Below are 5,973 nucleotides of genomic sequence, written 5' to 3' on the forward strand. Positions count from 1 at the left end.
CTTGAAGAGGTGATTGGATTGTAGGACCATGCTCTAGTGATTTGGATTAATAATGGTGGTCAGGGTGTGGTTCTGAGGGCTTTAAAAGGAGAGTGCATGAGGAACTATATACCTCTTTGCTCTATCATTTTCTGCCATGTGAGACCCTTGGGTCACTGTCACCACCACCAGATGTATTCTGTAGACTTTGGACTTCCCAGCCTCCAAACCTGTAAGCAATAAATTTCATTTTCTTTATAAATTACCCAGTTCCAAGTATTTTGTTGTAAGCAACAGAAATGGACTAATACACTGATTCTTCCCTCTGTCATATTGATTTTACTAAGGAGCCTATCATATCCAATGAGTTGGGAAATTTTGGTTGTTGTGTTTTCAGTTTTAAAGCTTCCATTTTATTCTTCCTAATATATTATATTTGCTGAAATCTATTTTTCCATTTGTTTAAAGAGTGTAATTGCATGTTGGAGTATTTTTATGATTGCTGCTTTAGAAAACTTTCTGACAATTTCTTTTTTTTTTTTTCCTTTTTGTTGTTTTTACTGACTGGTAATGGGATCGCAACCCTCGGTGTTGCACCCGCACCGCGCTCAGCCAGTGAGTGGGAACCAGTCTCCACATGGGATCCGACCCCTCGGTGGGAGCGCAGCCGCGCTCCCAAGCGGCGCACTCTCCAGTGCGCCACCGGGCCAGCCTGACAATTTCAACATCTGTATTATCTTACCATTTTGTCTGTTGATTGTCATTTTTTATTTACAATGAGGTTTTTGGTATAATGAATAAATTTGGATTGCATCCTGGACATTTTTAATATTATGCTATGAGACTTTGATTTCTACTTAAGTTTTCTATTTTATCAGGCAGTCAACCCATTTAGATTTAGAATGCATAACCTGGCTCAATTCTGTGGACTGTGGTTCAAATGTCAGTAAAGTTTCAATTGTTCACAGCAGTGTTCTGAACTGCCCATTTGTGTGCTACCCAGAGGTAAGCTGGAACGTGGTCAGCATTTTACACCTCAGTTTAGTTCTCAAAGGCATTTCTCACATGGCCTGCTTGGGGTATGCCTAGAACTTTATACACAAATTGAAATATACCTTTCTTTGGTCCCTTTTCTCTGTAACTTCCCCCTCCCATTGTCCCACAACTCTTTCATTGTTCACCTAGTGCAGGACAGGGATATTTGACAGTGTTCTATCTAACAGTGTCTGTGGCCACTGTATGCAGTGGGAGAAGTTGAGGGGTTCCACCTCTGGTGTGCTTCATTAGGATAGAAAGGGGATTGTCAGCATGGCTCCTCTTCACTGTCTTTGCGTCTGATGCATCAGGTGTGTGTTGGGGGAGGTGATATACCATGTCTTTGCTGATGTTCACTTAGTGTAGAGTGGGAATGGTCAACAGAATTCTCTTCCACCATTTCTACTGCACCTAGTGGTGAGGGGGTGGGATGATACCATCGCTTGTGTTTGTGCAAGGGGTTGGGCAGAGTGGGAGAAGATAATTGCTGACAACTATAGCGTCTCCACAGGCCCAGTGTGGGTGGGGAAGGATGTGTCTTCTTTCATGGTGTTTGCTTTGAGTAGGGCAGGAATAGCCTGTGTGGTTCCATCCTGCAACACTGCCCTCTTTCCAGCCTTTGGCTAGAGATGTAAGTTTTCCTTGGGGATTTTTTTTTCCTTTCTTGTCTGTGCCCATTGGTGATTCTGTGTTACAAGCTGGTGTAGGACCCAGGCCAAGACATATAGAAAACCAAGAAACCCCAAAGAACTCACCATCAAGTTCTCCTTAGACTGCTGAGGTCCTTAGTCTCTTTTCTTCACCTTTTAGAGTCTTCTGATACAGTCATGTGTCACATAATGACATTTCAGTCCATCGTTGACATATATGATGGTGGTCCCATAAGATTATAATGGAGCTAAAAAATTTCTGTCACCTAGTGATGTTATAGTGGTAACACTGTAGTACAATGCATTACTCAGTTCTTTGTGGTGATGCTGGTGTAAACAAATCTACTGCACTCCCAGTCCTATAAAAGTATAGTGCATACAATCATGTACAGTACAGAATACTTAGTAATGATAATAAACAACTATGTTACTGGTTTATGTATTTACTACACTAGACTTTTTATTGTTATTTAAGAGTGTACTACTTCTACTTATAAAAAATTTTACCGTAAGATGGTATGCTGTATTATGCCAGTAGCAGCCTTAGGTATCTCGTGTTTACTGTGTCTCTCAAGTGCATCATTTTCTCTTGTGTTTGATTTAAGCATGTGTTGTTTTGTTCTTCATGGGCCTTAAGCATACAAAACCCACTGCTAATGTCACCAGTAAGAGACCATGTCTAGTGACTGACCTGGAAAGGAAATTAAAAGTGATTAAGGACTACAAAGACAGAAAATCAGTGATGGTTCCTGCTTGCCATCAGCCCTGTCCCATTCCACAACTATAATCTTGAAGAGCAACAACAAAGTGATGGAAGCTGTTAAAGCGTCTGCTTCATGGAAGGCAATGGGGCTAATGAAAATTTGAGGAGGGCATATATCAGGTATGGAGGAGCTTCTAATAATCTGTACTGAAGACCAGACACAGGAGCGTGTCCTTCTCAGCAGAATGAGGATTGAGGCCAAAGCAAAGTTTGTTTGAGATGTTGAAAGAAAAAGCTGGATTTGACTACAATGTTGAATTTACTGCTAGCTCTGGGTGGTTTATGTGATTTGAGAATTTGTATCCGTTACAGAATGTGCAAGTGAGCAGTGAGTCTGCTAGTACTGATGTGAAGGCAGCTGATGAACTTTTGGAAACTCTAAATAAGCTGTTTGTGGAGGAAAATTACTTGGCAGAGCAAATGTTCAATATGGATGGAAACTCCCTATTCTGGAAATGGATGCCTGGAAGGACTTTTGTCCATATGGAGGCCAAGTCAATGCCAGGTTTCAAGGCGTTTAAAAACAGGATAACAGTTTTGCTTGGGGTCAGTTTTGCAGGCTGTAAGCTGAAATCCTTTATTATCTGGCACAGTGATAACCCCAGGGTCTTCAAGCATATCAATAGCACACGCTGCCAGTGCACTACAGGAGCAGTAAGAAGTCATGGATGACCCAGCTCCTCTTCCAAGATGCCCCCCTGATTGCTATGCTACCAAAATAGAGAAGCACTTTTTGGAGAATCACATACCTTTTAAGATCTTCCTTCTGTTGATAATGTTTCCATACATCCTTCTTTATTGGTGATTTACATCCCAATATCAAAGCAGTGTTTCTCCCCCCAAACATCACCTCTTTTATCCAACCAATGGATCAAGGAGTTACAGCAGCTTTTAAGGCATTTACTGAAGGAGAACTTTCCCCAGGCTATTGCTGCCACCAAGGGAGACTCTGAGAAGACACTGACACAATGCTGGAAGGATTACAACATCTATGACTGCATCAAGAACCTTGCCTAGGTTTGAGGTGATGTCACCAAGGAGTATATAAATGGCATCTGGAAGGAGACACTTGAGAGGTTTGTCCATGACTTACTTCTTGATTTTCCTCTTTGGAAAATATCAAAGGATTTTCCAAGGATGAGGAGATTGCAAAAATCAACAAGGCCATGGTTAAGATGGCAAACAAATTTAACTGGGTGTTGATAACAATAATATTGAGGAGGTCCTAAAAGCAGTTCCTGAGGAAGTGACTAAGGAAAAGTTGTCGAAACTGAAACAAGAAGGGACAAGAGAAAAGAAAGTTCAGGACAAGAAAAAGAAAAAGAACCCCCAAGAAAATTCACAGTGAAGGGTGTAGCAGAAGCTTTTGCAGGCCTCAGAAAGATCCTTGAAAAGTTTGAAAGCATGAAAGCGCGGAGCCCAACGCTGAAAGGTTTCCGTTAGTAGAGAGGGAGGTTCATGGTGGATTATCTGCTTACAGGCAAACCAATGATGAAAAAAAGAAATAAACCAAGAAAACCACCATGGATGTCTTTCTGAAAGGTTACACCTCCCCAAGAAGAGCCTTAGGCAGGTCCTTCAGGAGGTGTTCCAGAAGAAGGCATTGCTGTCATAGGAGATGACAGCTCCATGCCTGTTCTTGCCCTGGAAGATCTTCCAGTGAGATAAGGCGTGGAGGTGGAAGACAGCGATGTTGATGATCCTGACCTATGCTGGCTGAGACTGATGTGTGTGCTTGTGTCTCAGTTTTTAAACAAAAAAGTTTAAAGAGTTAAAAAAAATAGAAAAATCATAAGTTTATAAAGAAAGAAAATGTCTTTATACAGCTGTGCAATTTGTCTGTGCTTTAAGCTAAGAGTTATTCCAAAAGAGTCAAAAAGTTTAAAAAAAATTTTAAAGTTTATAAATTTAAAAAGTTCCAGTAAACTCAGGTTAATTTGTTATTGAAGAAAGAAAAATATTTTTTATAAATTTAGTGCAGCCTAAGTGTACGGTGTGTATGAAGTCTACAGAGTGCACAGCAGTGTCCTGGGCCTTCACACTTGCTCACCTCTCACTCGCTGACTCACCAGAGCAACTCCCTGTCCTGCGAGCTCCCTTCATGCAGAGGGCCCTTTATAGGCATACCATTTTTAATCTTTTATGCCATATTTTTGCTATACCTTTTCAATGTTCAGATATACACATACTGAGCATTGCATTGCAGTTTCTTACAATACTCAGTACAGAACATGCTGTGCAGGTTTGTAGCCTCGGAATAACAGGCTACACCATGGAGCCTAGGTGTGTGGTAGGCGACACCGTCTAGGTTTGCGTAAGTACACTGTGATGCTCACACAGTAACGACACCCCTGACTGCGCACTTTTCAGAGCACATCCCCACTGTTAGGCGATGCATAGTTGTGGTTGCCTCGTGCATTTCATTCAGGGGTTGCGGTTATGATGAGCAGGAGGAATAGGGTGAAATGTGCTCGCTCCGTCCTGCCTGCAACCAGAAACGCCCCCTTTTGCTGTTGTTGATAAAATCTTCACGTACTTTTGACTGCCACCTTGAGCGCAAGGGTCTACCACCATCCGTTGGTGTTCCTCTCTTTAACTCATGAACGTCTTTACTATGTGTCATGTCGTTCAACACGTAATTATGTGATAATGTACAGTTCTTGCTGATTCATTCATGTTCTTTAGTCTTATCTCCTCAACTAATCACGATGAGCTCTGTGTGGGAATACGTGAGATGGCTTCTCCGGCCCACAGTGTTTGTCACAGTTAAGGTCTCACGGTTGGGACTTGCCACTTCTTGGCTGGATTAATTAGAGCTGTAGAACCAATGAGCTTCAGAAGCCGGGCAGACCTGCATTCGAAACCTGTCTCTACCTGGTGCGAGTTGTAGCTTCTTAAACGTTACTTAATTCCTTGAACTCTGGTTTCCTCATTTGTAAAACAGTTTTGGTAAAACCTTTGTCACAGAAGGGAATGCTGAAAGAGTGAAAAGTCAAAATATGCACTAAGCACGTACCACAATGAAACAGCTGTTCAATGCTGTTTTCCTTTTTCCTCCTTTATTTTGGGATAATCCCTCCCTCACTTCATAAAAAAAAAATAGTAGGAGTTGAAAGACAAACACAGAAGGTGGGGGAACTCCAGCTGATGTCAGAGGGAATGCCCCGGGGACCCCATAGTTGGCCACAACTCACCCCATCCTCTTACCAGGTTCTTGACTCCACCACAGGAAAGAATTCGAGGACAGGGTCATAATAAAAAGTGAGAACAAGTTTAATAAAATAAATAAGAAATACAGGTTCCACGGAGAGAGTGTGGCATGCTCCAGAGACTGAGCAGGGCCCACGCCAAGCTTAACACAAAAGGAAGTTCAGTGCAGACGTCAAATCTAACACAAAAGCAAGGAAAACACACTTAAAGCTCAGCACAGAGTGCGGGCAGCTCCAGGGAGTGAGCAGCTGCTGCTGAGAGTAAGCTCGATAGAAAGTAAAATCTACACGCCTCTGCCAGGAAGTGCTGGTTGCCTCCAAGAGGGAGAGCCACAAC

The sequence above is a fragment of the Galeopterus variegatus genome, unplaced genomic scaffold (assembly GCF_000696425.1).
Source record: "Galeopterus variegatus unplaced genomic scaffold, G_variegatus-3.0.2 Scaffold7513, whole genome shotgun sequence".
NCBI lineage: Eukaryota > Metazoa > Chordata > Mammalia > Dermoptera > Cynocephalidae > Galeopterus > Galeopterus variegatus.